This window comes from Erythrolamprus reginae, chromosome 1, assembly GCF_031021105.1.
Source record: "Erythrolamprus reginae isolate rEryReg1 chromosome 1, rEryReg1.hap1, whole genome shotgun sequence".
NCBI classification, from domain to species: domain Eukaryota; kingdom Metazoa; phylum Chordata; class Lepidosauria; order Squamata; family Dipsadidae; genus Erythrolamprus; species Erythrolamprus reginae.
The window spans coordinates 230,711,883-230,725,158 of record NC_091950.1 but is presented as its reverse complement, the minus strand read 5'-3'; positions in this window follow the sequence as shown (position 1 = coordinate 230,725,158).

The window sequence follows — 13,276 nt, the reverse complement described above, 5'->3', positions numbered from 1 at the left end:
GAGTTTGCGTGGGCGGTGGGGAAACCCCAATCTTCGGCTCCTTGCTGCTGCGGCGGAAGTAGAAACACCATCTGCGCATGCGCAGATGGTGTTTTTACTTCTGCAGCGCTACTTTGCGAAAAACCGATCATTGCGAGGGGTCCTGGAACGGAACCCTCGCAATAATCGGGGGACCACTGTAGTGCAGATTTGGTAAATAGTTTGAGAGTGTTGAGGGAATTATTTGTTTAGCAGAGTGATGGCATCCAGGAAAAAATAGTTATGTTTAGCTCTGATGTGCACTGCTCCATAGTGTTGTCTTGTGGATAGGAATTTAAACAGTTTGGGTCCAAGATGCAAGGGTCCGTAAATATTTTCATAGGCATCTTTTTGACTTGGAAGGCAGGTCCTCAATGGAAAGCAGTTGTTTTTTCTGATTATCCTCTGAACTCTGTCTGTCTTGTTGGGTTGCAGAACCAAACCAGACAGTTATAGAGTTGCAGATGACAGACTCAACGATTCCTCTGTAGAACTATATCAGCAGCTCCTTGGGCAGTTTGTGTTTTCTGAATTGATGCAAAAAGAACATTATTGTGCTTTTTGAAGATGTTTTTGATGGGAGGTGTCCATTGCATATCTTGCAATATGGTAGAACCTAGAAATTTAAAGGTTGTTGATAATTTAATTAAAACTGTTGATACTGTATTGTCTAGTATTGTAAGAGGTGGAAATATGGGGGGGGGGGTTTCTCCTAAGGTCTACCACCATTTCTATGGTTTTGAGTGTGTTCAGTTCCAGATTGTTGTGGTTGCACCACGAGATTAGTTTTTCAATCTCCCGTCTGTATGCGGATTCATCATTGTTTTGAATGAGACTGATCACTGTTGTGTCATCTGTGAACTTCAGTAATTTTAACAGTTAGATCATGTCACCCTTAGCCCTTTTCATTAGACATACTGAATTCCTTCAATGGTCTTTCTAGAGTCTTAACAACTTTATATCAAAACTGGTTGCAGTATTGCAAGTGTGGTCTTATTATAAAGTAGTATTAATGCTTCATGTGATCTTGATTCTAGTGTTCTATTAATGCAGCCTAGGACTGTTGGCTCATTTTTAATATTTAGTTTGTAAAGTTATTTGAAGAAAGACCTACTTGCTTTTCAATTTGTCATGATGAATAGGCTATTCTAGATAAGATTGATAAGAATAGCAAACATTCCAGAAGATAGAGTTAAGATGCAGAAGTATCTTCAAAGACTTGAACACTGATCCCTTTCAAAATGAAATTTAATGGTTGAAAAAAGGCTCTACCTTTAGGCAAGAAAAACCAAATGCACAGGTACAGTATAGGTGGCACCTGACTCAATAATAGTAACTGAGAGAGAGAGATCTTTGAGTCCTAGTACACAATCACTTAAATGAGCCAGCAATGTGATGCAGCTGCCAAAAAAGCAGGTTGCATTAACAGACATAGAATTAAGATCATGTGAAGTGTTAGTACCACTTTATAATGCTTTGGTAAGATCACACTTGAAATATTGCATCCAGTTTTGATTGCCACTTTATAAAAGAGAAATTGAAACACTAGAACGAGTGCAGAGAAGAGCAACAAAAATGGTTAGGGGACTGAGGCTAAAATATGAATGGTTGCATGAATTGGATAAGTCTAGTCTAGTGAAAAGAAGGGCTGGGGAGACATGATAGCAATGGTTCAATATCTAGTGGCCCCCCACAAAGAAGATGGAATCAACCTATTGAAAGCACTTGAAGGCAAGACAAGAAGCAATGGATTGAAACTAATCAAGGAGGAAAACCAACTAGAACTACCTGATGATGAAAATCATCAATCAGTGGAACAGCTTACCTTTAGAAATTAGGGGTGCTCCATCATTGGAGGTTTTCAAAAAGATTGGACAGCCATTTGCCCAACATAGTATAGAGTCTCCTGCTTGAGAGGTTGGACTAGAAGACCTTTAGGGCCCCTTCCATCTCTTATTCTGGTAAACCATGAAGATGGCTGGTGTGCTCACATGGAGAAACTTGTAGGATTTAGTCAGAGAAACTTGAAAAATCAATAGCACTGCATAACTATTAAGGGCTATTAATAAAAAGGAATTTAACAAGACCCATCCGTGTAATTGGATCAAACTTAAACAACTTCTCAGATTTAATTGAAATGGGTTTCTTTCAATGTAATCTGTATACACAATGGGATATTGTATACATTGTGAAACATGAGACTTTACTTCCACTTAGGCACTTTCAAACAGTGTTTTGCAGAAACATCTGAGTGGATGATACAGCACCTGGACAATTTGCTTGGCTTGATACTAAAGTAGAGTTAGGTCAATTTAATACTTACGTAGCAACCACTAGGGAATCTTGGGCTGTAACAAGGAAGCTGAAAATGGCAGTGATAAATTTATTTTATTAGTAAGAAACTACATGAATGTGAAACTGAGTTCAATCCACAGATGACTTCTGAGTCAGAAGCATTTACTTGCTTTAAGTCATCCAGAGATCATTATAGGTCACAAAAGTATTTGTTTTTCCACCCATCTGGATTATTTGAAGATTTCTAAACGAGGGAGTAGGTTTTTTTTTTTAAGTGAGCACAAGCCAATTCTCCATGAAAGAAAGACAAGTCAGGGAGCCTCTCCTGCTGTCTGCAAATGGCTACCATGTTTCCCTGAAAATAAATCCTTTCCCCCTACCCATCCTGAAGAGTCCAGAGACAAAGGCTTAAGCAAAGACGGTTCCTTTATTCAGCTCTTAAAGGCAAGTGACAATCAGCGGGAACACGTCTGGCTTTACATGGAGAGCAGCCGCTCTTTTATACTTTTGCGGCTCCCGCCAAAAGAGAGCAGTCAGCGTCTGAGCCAATCAGGTGCGACTTCCGTTTTTGCACAGACAGCGTTTTTCATGGAACCAACTATTTACATAGGATTCAACAACCCTCCCTCCCTCCTTAGTCAAGAATACATCAATCAAATAAGCCATGTGACGAAATCCTCCAATCTGCTCGGTCTACACAGGGTTCTCTCCGATCTGCGCAGATCATTTGAGTCCTCGTTTCCAACGGTGGAGGTCGGTTCGCCTACACCTCCCCAGTGTGGCTGGGGCCGAGTTTGGGCTCCGGCCCGCTGAGTTGAGTGGGCAGGCACAACACCGGCCTCCGAGGACGAAGATGGCTCGGCGTCGCTGGAGGACCTTTCCTGGCTCGGTAAGTCCATTTGAATGTCCATTAAAGCGGGTTGCGCGTTAAAGTCTATTAGAGGGGAAGAGTCTGTATTAGCGGTTTGCACAGGGGAGGTTTCAATGCGCCTTCGTAAATGGTCAATGTGCCGCTTCCACATTCAACCATCTTCCAATTTTACAATATATGTTTTAGGAGCAGTTTGTTGTACAATTGTTCCCTTCATCCAATTCAAACCCCCATCAAAATTCTTTGCAAAAATACTTTGACCCAAGTACAATTGTTTTTCAGGATTTACATACATAGGATTATGAGTGCAATACCTTGGGTGTAATCTATCCAGTGGGGATCTAAGTTTCCTTCCCATTAGTATTTCAGCAGGACTTATGTGTGTGTGGGAATTTGGTGTAATATGTTGTGTTAACAAAAATTGGTCCAGATGCTGTTGTACATCTCCAGGGCCTGACCTGCGCAATGCTTCTTTTGCAACCCGAACGTACCGTTCTGCCAACCCGTTAGCCCAGGGCGAGTAAGGCAAGATGAGAGCATGTCTGATCCCCAAGTTATCTAAAAACAATTCAAATTGCCTGGCTGTCAATTGGGGCCCATTGTCTGACACTAAGATGTCAGGACAGCCATGGGTGGCAAACAAATGGCGCAGAACCTTAATTGTAGCACTAGTGGTTATATTATTCATTGCAATGATTTCTTAAATTCTTAATTAATTAGTATTTTAATTACTGTGAATTAATTCATTTTTAATTATTATTTTTTTTTTAAACTAATGGATAACTGGGGTGAGTGCAATAATATATATGGGATAAATGATTGGTATGAGTGGGATGGATGGGATGAGTGGAGTTATGACATGGATGAGATGATTGGAAATAGTATGAATGATATATTTGGCCCACCTGACGTTGGAAGGGCAGGAGGAGGGGGGCATTGATCTCTGGGGTGGCGGAGGGTCGGAATATCCCGGTGTTGCTGGGGAGAGGCAGATATGGCGGGAGCCGCGGAGTTAGCTGTTCAAGGAGAACAAGAGATCATTGTTTAATAACAATTCCTTGTTCTGGCTCCATGAGCTCAACCCTGGATACTGGTGATGAGTGTAACTCTGGCCCTGGGCTCAAGCTGTTGCTACTCAATGCCAGATCGGTAGTAAATAAAGCTCTCCTCATCCGGGATTTGATCCTGGATGAGGAGGCCGACCTGGCTTGTGTGACCGAAACCTGGCTGGGCCTGGAGGGAGGAGTTCCTCTCTCTGAAATCTGCCCAGCCGGGTTTCGGATATGGCATCAGCCTCGACCCCAGGGAAGGGGGGGAGGAGTGGCTATTATAGCCAGAGAGAGCCTGTGCCTGCGTAGACTCACTGCTCCAGAGATTGCGGGTTGCGAGTCCCTCCTGGTGAAGTTGGACCTAGGGGTTCAGGTGGGCTTGTTACTCACGTACCTGCCTCCCAGCTGCGTGTCAACAGCCCTGCCTGTGCTGCTGGAGGAGGTGGCCGGGCTTGCGGTGAGGTTCCCTAGGCTTATGGTCTTGGGGGACCTCAACCTGCCGTCGCTCGGCGGATCCTCTGGGCTGGCACAGGAGTTCATGGCCACCATGTCAGCCATGGACCTGACTCAAGTAGTGCAGGGTCCAACTCATAAGGGAGGGCACGCACCTGACATGGTATTCCTCTCTGAGCAACTGAGTAATGGTCTGAGATTAAGGGGCTTAGAAGTATTGCCTTTGTCATGGTCAGACCATTTTCTACTGCGGCTTGACTTCCTGGCTCCAATCCTCCCTCGCAGGGAGGCGGAACCGATTAAGTTGTTCCGCCCCAGGCGCCTGATGGATCCAGAAGGCTTTCAGAAGGTGCTTGGGGATATTCCAGATGCACTCGTCCACAATTCGGCAGAGTCTCTGGCTGAGGCCTGGAACAAGGCTGCAGCGGAGGCCCTTGACCGAATTGCACCGCTGCGACCTGTCCGCGGCACTAGACCCCGTAGAGCTCCATGGTTCAACGAGGAGCTCCGGGAGTTGAAATGCCAGAAGAGACGTCTAGAGAAGCGATGGAGGAAGAGTAAGTCCGAATCCGATCGAACACTTGTAAGAGCTCATATTATGACTTACAAAGTGGCACTCAAGGCAGCAAGATGCGCGTATCATGCCACCTTGATTGCATCAGCGGAATCCCACCCGGCCGCTCTGTTTAGGGTAACCCGCTCCCTTCTTAACCAGGGGGGAGTTAGGGAGCCCTTGCAGAGTAGTGCCGAGGATTTTAACATGTTTTTCGCTGATAAAATTGCTCGGATTCGAGCGGATCTCGACTCCAATTGTAAAACAGAGTCAACTGACAACGAGTCAGTCGAGGTGACTGGGGCTAAACGTCTTTGTCCATCTGTCTGGGAGAAGTTTGACTTAGTGACACCTAAGGAAGTGGACAAGGCCATTGGAGCTGTGTGTTCCGCCACCTGTCTACTGGATCCGTGTCCCTCTTGGTTGGTTTCGGTCAGTCGAGAGGTGACACGGAGCTGGGTCCGGGAGATTGTCAACGCCTCCTTGGGGAGTGGGTCCTTTCCGGCTCCTTATAAGGAGGCACTTGTGCGCCCCCTCCTCAAGAAGCTTTCCCTGGACCCAGCCATACTCAATAACTACCGTCCAGTCTCCAACCTTCCCTTTATGGGGAAGGTTGTTGAGAAAGTGGTGGCACTTCAGCTCCAGCGGTCCTTGGAAGAAGCCGATTATCTAGGTCCTCAACAGTCTCGATTCAGGCCCGGCTACAGCACGGAAACTGCTTTGGTCGCGTTGATGGATGATCTCTGGCGGGCCCAGGACAGGGGCTTGTCCTCTGTCCTGGTGCTTCTTGACCTCTCAGCGGCTTTCGATACCATCGACCATGGTATCCTTCTGCACCGACTAGAGGGGTTGGGAGTGGGAGGCACTGTTCTTCAGTGGTTCTCCTCATACCTCTCTGGTCGGTCGCAGTCGGTGTTAGTAGGGGATCAGAGGTCGACCTCTAGGTCTCTCCCTTGTGGGGTGCCTCAGGGGTCGGTCCTCTCCCCCCTGCTATTTAATATCTACATGAAACCGCTAGGTGAGATCATCCAAGGGCATGGGGTGAGGTATCATCAATACGCCGATGATACCCAGTTATACATCTCCACCCCATGTCCAGCCAACGAAGCAGTGGAAGTGATGGGCCGGTGCCTGGAGGATGTTAGGGCCTGGATGAGTGTCAACAAGCTCACACTCAACCCAGACAAGACGGAGTGGCTGTGGATCTTACCTCCCAAGGACAACTCCATCTGTCCGTCCATTACCCTGGGGGGAGAATCACTGGCCCCCTCAGAGAAGGTTCGCAACTTGGGCGTCCTCCTCGATCCACAGCTCACATTAGAGAAACATCTTTCAGCTGTGGCGAGGGGGACGTTTGCCCAGGTTTGCCTGGTGCAGCAGTTGCGACCCTACTAGGACCGGGAGTCACTGCTCACGGTCACTCATGCCCTCATCACCTCGAGGCTTGACTACTGTAACGCTCTCTACATGGGGCTACCTTTGAAAAATGTTCGGAAACTTCAGATCGTGCAGAATGCAGCTGCGAGAGCAATCATGGGCTTTCCCAAATATGCCCATGTCACACCAACACTCCGCAATCTGCATTGGTTGCCGATCAGTTTCCGGTCACAATTCAAAGTGTTGGTTATGACCTATAAAGCCCTTCATGGCACCGGACCAGATTACCTCAGGGACCGCCTTCTGCTGCACGAATCCCAGCGACCAGTTAGGTCCCAAAGAGTGGATCTTCTCCGGGTCCCGTCAACTAAGCAATGTCGCCTGGCGGGACCCAGGGGAAGAGCCTTCTCTGTGGCGGCCCCGGCCCTCTGGAACCAACTCCCCCCAGAGATTAGAACTGCCCCCACCCTCCTTGCCTTTCGTAAACAACTTAAAACCCACCTCTGCCGCCAGGCATGGGGGAATTGAGATCCTCTTTCCCCCTAGGCCTTTACAATTCTATGCATGGTATGTATGTATGTATGTTTGGTTTTTATATTAATTGATTTTTAATCATCAATACCAAATTACTATTGTACACTGTTTTATTGTCGCTGTTAGCCGCCCCGAGTCTCTGGAGAGGGGCGGCATACAAATCCAATAAATAAATAAATAAATAAAATAAATAAATAAATAACCCACCTGGAAAATGCATCTATCACTATTAAGAAATATTGTGACCCCACTGGCCCTGCAAAATCAATATGGACCCTAGACCAAGGCCCTGCAGATTGCTCCCACTCAGCTGGAGTTCTTTTGGGGGGATTTGGCCGAGACTCTTGGCATGGATCACACTTGGCTACCCACTTTTCAATATCAGTATCCAGACCTGGCCACCATAAGTGCCCCCTAGCTAGACCCTTCATCCTGACAATACCAGGGTGGCCCACATGTAGCATGGTGAGTACTTTGGTCTTTAGACTTTCAGGAAAGATTACTCTATCACCCCACAACAGGCAACCTTTAACATATGACAATTCCAATCTTTTGGTTTTAAATTCACTTAAGTTTGTTTCTACAGAGTCATTTTGCCACCCCTTGAGTACACAGTTTACCACCTTTTTCAAAATTGGGTCTTGCTGCGTGTGCACAGCCACCTCCCTTGCTGTTGTTAGTCGGTTATCTTCGAGTTCTATCATTAAAACATCAGCAGATGGGGCAGGGTCCTCTACTAACTCTGCCATTGGGCACCTACTAAGACCATCTGCGTGGTTTATGGTTTTACCCCCTTTGTGAATGAGCTCGTACTGGTACCCTGAGAGAAACAAGGCCCACCTAATTAGTCTTGGAGACATAAATGGGGGAGTTGGTTTGTTAGGGGCTAGGAGGCCTAGTAAAGGCTTGTGGTCGGTAACCAATTCAAAACTCCTGCCAAAAAGATAGTTATGAAACTTCTTCACCCCAGCCACTAACGCTAGAGCCTCCTTATCTAGTTGGCTGTAATTTCTCTCAGTATTGGTCATTGTTCTGGAAAAGAAAGCAATTGGGGCCTCTGTATTATTCGGCAAAACATGTGCCAAGACCCCTCCCACGCCATATGGGGACGCATCGCACGTAAGCCTGACGGGTAGCAAAGTGCTATACTGGACTACTACACTTGTGGAAGTTAACAACTGCTTTATTTGTAAAAAGGCTTTGTGCTCAGTTCTCCCCCATGTCCAAAGGGTTCCTTTCTGAAGCAGCCGGTGTAAAGGCTCTGCTGCTGTTGCCTTCTGTTTTTAAAAAACAGAGTAAAAGTTTAGAAGGCCTAAAAATGCCTGCAATTCTGTTTTATTCTATGGCTCTGGGGCTTCCCTGATGGCTTTTAATTTTTCAGTAGTGGGGTGGATGCCTTCCCCATCGATTCTATATCCTAAGAATTCTACACTGCTGGTTCCCCACACACATTTGTCAGGTTTGATCCTTAGCCCCTTATCTTGTAGCCTATGTAATACTTCTCTTATTCTTTTGTTGAGTTGAGATTGGTTTTCTCCTGAAATTAGAATGTCATCAAAATAAGGAATGGTCCCTTTAATTCCTGACAACAAACGTTCCATTATGCTTTGAAAAATCCCTGGGGCTATGCTTATTCCAAATTGTAATCTGGTACATTTAAATGCACCCCTGTGGGTGACAATGGTTTGTGCGAGTGCTGTCGGTTCATCGACAGGGAGTTGCTGGTAAGCTTGGGCTAAATCGATTTTTGCAAACACTTTCCCTTCCCCCAGGGAGTGAAGGAGCTGTTGTACCACTGGAATGGGGTAAGGGTGATGTTGGAGGGCTTTGTTGAGCGTTGACTTATAGTCAGCGCAAACCCTCAAAGAGCCATCAGGTTTAAGAGGCGTGACTATGGGTGTTTCCCAAGGCCCCTGCTCTACAGGAACTAAAATGCCCTGGCTTATGAGCTTATCTAGCTGTAGGTGAAGCTTGGGAAGGAGCGGGAGGGGTACCCTGCGTGGTTTGAGCCGGACAGGAGGAACCTTGGGGTCAATAGAAAAGGAGATAGGGAGCCCTTTATACGATCCCAAGGTGGGGCTAAACACCTCTGGGAATTCCTGTAAGAAATTTGGAATACTATCAGAGTTAACAGTACAAATACCAGAAATTTCAATTCCCAATGGTTCCATCCAAGCCAACCCCAAGAGAGAGTGTCTAGCCCCTGCAACAACAACCATAGGAAGGGTACATTTAACAGTTTTAAACATAATAGGTACATTCACTTGGCCCAGAACAGGTATTATCCCCCCTTGAAAATCTCTAATTACCAATGAAGTTTGTAAAAGGTCAGACTTTGAGAGGCTAGGCATGTACATTATAAGCTTTTCCCATGGCATAATGGAGTATTTAGACCCCGTGTCAAGTTCCATAGTGCATGGCTTGTTGTTTAGGAGCAGTGAGATTACAATCTTGCTCCCATTTTTTGTTGCCATGCTATTTACAGAAAATTGATTGTTACCTCTTGAGTAGTTGCGGTTAGCGGTTGAGTAGTTGTTGCGGCCGGAAAACCGAGGAAACCGGTTTTCGCGCGGTTGAGGTGTTTGGGCCTGGAACCGAGGAGGACGAGGTGTGGAAAAAGATTCCTCCGGCAAGGGTGCTCTGCAGGCTTCGGCGATGTGGCCACGTCGGTTGCAGCGGCGGCAAATGGCATCCCGGAAAGGGCAGCGTTGGCGCGGATGGTTTCCTCGGCAGCCGGAGCAGGGGGCGATGGGGCGAGGGTATCTGGGTTGTCTCGGCTGGTCCTGTTGCAGCAGAAAACAGCTGTCCTCGTTGAGGGCAGGTGGACTGAGGTCGTCTGGGGCCTCTGCGCGGGAAACCATGGAGTCGATCTTGCCGACGACTTCCCGCTTGTCATGCTCCTTCAGCTCTTTGGCAGCAGCGTCGGCGACCTCTGCGGTTTGTGCCAGCTTGATTACTGCCTGGAGAGACGGCTCGTCTTCGGTGAGGAGCTTGTTTCGGACCATGGCATTTCTCATGCCGAAGATTAGGGCATCAGTGAAGCGAGCTTCCGGGCTATCAAACTTACATTTTGAAAGCACCGTTCGAAGATGCGTAGCGAACTGGTTAATGGATTCGGATTCGAGCTGGGCCATTCTTGAGAACTGGTGCCGGAAAACGACGGCTGGTTTCGTAGGCTTGAAGTGGCTCGCGAGCTTGGTCTGCAGGACGTCCCAAGCGACGGATTTGGCTGGAAGCGGATCGGTGAGAGTCTGGGCGAGATCGAATATCTCTGGGCCGCAGTAATTCAGGAAAATTGCCCGCTTCCGTTCGGCGTCAGCGTCCCTCATTCCGGCAGCTTCGAGGAAGATCTCGAACTTGGCCATGTAGGCGTCCCAGGAGGATTTCTCTGGATCGAAGAACTAAGGAGCCCGGCCGATTTGAAGGTTGTTCATCTTGCACGCGTGGTTCTTCCGTCCGTTGTCGCCAGTGAAGAGTCCAGAGACAAAGGCTTAAGCAAAGACGGTTCTGTTGTATCCTGGAATGGCTACCTTGTAACGCTGTAAATAGTTTGTTCCTCTTTTCCAGCGCTGTCTGAGCCCAAGCAGGAAGTCGCTCCTGATTGGCTCAGACGCGGCCGGCTCTCGCTTTGGCGGGAACCGCAAATGTATAAAAGAAGCGGTTTCTCCCTGCAGAGCCAGTCGGTACTCGCTGAATTGTCACTTTACCTTGCTGAGCTGTCACTTGTTCTCTGAGCTGAATAAAAGTACCGATTGCTCAAAACCCTGTCTCTGGGTCTACTTCACTGGCGACGAACGAACGGAAGAACTTCGCGTGCAACATGGACAAAATCCAGATCGGCCAGGCTCCAGAACTCTTCGATTCCGAGAAAATGACATGGGACGAGTACATGGCCACCTTCGAGATATTCCTCGAGGCGGCGGGAATGCAGGACGCCGGAGCCGATCGCAGACGGGCTATTTTTCTCAACTACTGCGGCGCAGAGATCCGTAGACTTGCCCAAACTCTCACCGAACCAGAACAAGCAAGAGCCACAGCGTGGGACGTCCTTCAACAGAAACTAGCGAGCCATTTTAAACCAACCAGACCAGCCATGGTTTACCGGCATCAATTTCACATGATGGCTCAGAGAGAAACCGAGTCAATCAGCCAATTCACAACGCGGCTTCGAACGGTACTTGCTCAATGCAAGTTTCAAGACCCGGAAGCTCGCCTTACCGACGCCTTGGTTTTCGGCATGAAGAGCAACACGGTGAGAAACAAACTCCTCACCGAAGAAGAGCCGACGCTACAAACCGTAATTAAATTAGCACAGACCGCGGAAGCAGCCGACGCAGCGGCAAGAGAATTAAAGGAGCACGGAAGGCGAGAAATCATTGCCAAAATCAACGCCGAGTCTCCCAGCACCGTGGGAACAGATGACCTCAACCAGCCGACTAGAAACGGGGACGACTGCCTCCTCCTGCAAGACCAGCCGAGACATCCTAGAGCTACTCACCCAGCCCCCTGCGCGGGCTGCCGGGGAAATCACCAGCGCCATCGATGCCCCTTCCGAGACGCTACTTGCCACCGTTGCAACCGGAGAGGCCACATCGCCATCGCATGCAGGGCAACGGCACCAGAAGAAACGTTTGCCACACAACAATACCAGCGACCTCAAAACCAACCCCCCCAATCGCGAGAAAGGAGACCGTTCCGCAGCTCGGGTCAAAGGAACTACTCAAGCGCTAACCGCGACTACAATAGAGGTAACTCTAAATTTTCCGTGAATAACACGGCAACCAAAAAGGGGGCTAAAATAGTTATCTCATTGTTACTAAATAACCAGCCTTGCTCAATGGAGCTGGATACGGGCTCGAGATATACCATCATGCCCTGGGAAAAATTTAAACTATACATGCCTAATGTGTCTAAGGCTGACTTAACTCAAACCTCATTGGTGATCAGAGACTTCCAAGGGGGGGTAATCTCGGTCCTGGGAACAGCAAATGTACCTATTGCCTTTAAGAATGTGAAATGTACCCTTCCCATGCTTATTGTGACGGGGGCCAAACACTCCCTGCTGGGTCTAGCGTGGATGGAACCGTTGGGGATCGAAATTTCGGGTGTGTGTAATGTGAACTGTGATAATATGCCTAACTTTGTGAAAGAGTTCCCTGAAGTGTTCAGCCCCACCTTGGGATTGTATAAGGGACCCCCTATATCTTTCTCTATCGACCCCAAGGTCCCACCGGTCAGACTGAAACCTCGCAGGGTTCCCCTTCCGCTTCTCCCCAAGCTGGACATGCAGCTGGACAAACTCATTAGTCAAGGTATTTTGGTCCCTGTGGAACAGGGGCCATGGGAAACTCCCATAGTGACACCATTGAAGCCAGATGGCTCTTTAAGAGTTTGCGCTGATTACAAATCAACCTTGAATAAGGCACTCCAACACCACCCCTACCCCATCCCGGTCGTGCAACAACTCTTACACTCCCTGGGGGAGGGGAAAAGGTTCGCAAAGATCGACCTGGCCCAGGCTTACCAGCAGCTTCCGGTCGATGAACAAACAGCAAACGCCCAAACGATTGTAACACACAGGGGGGCTTTCAAATGCACGAGGTTACAGTTTGGGGTAAGCATAGCCCCAGGAATATTCCAGAGCATCATGGAACGCCTATTGTCAGGGGTAAATGGGGCAATCCCATATTTTGATGACATCTTAATTGCAGGGGAAAACCAGGGACAAGTGAACAAAAGAATAAGGGAAGTACTTAAGAGGCTACAGGACAAAGGGTTACGAATCAAGCCTGATAAATGTGTCTGGGGAACTGACAGTGTTGAATTCCTTGGGTATAAAATAGATAAGGAAGGTATCCACCCCACAACAGAGAAGCTGAGAGCAATTAGAGAAGCCCCAGAGCCACAAGATAAGAATGAGTTGCAGGCATTTTTGGGCCTCCTTAACTTTTATTCCGTTTTTTTAAAGCAGAAGGCAACAGTAGCAGAGCCTCTCCATCGTTTACTACAGAAGGAAGCCCGCTGGACATGGGGGGAAACTGAACGTGAAGCTTTTTCGCAAATAAAAAATTTAATAACTTCTAAAAGTGTAGTAGTCCAATATAGTGCTTCACTACCCATTAGGCT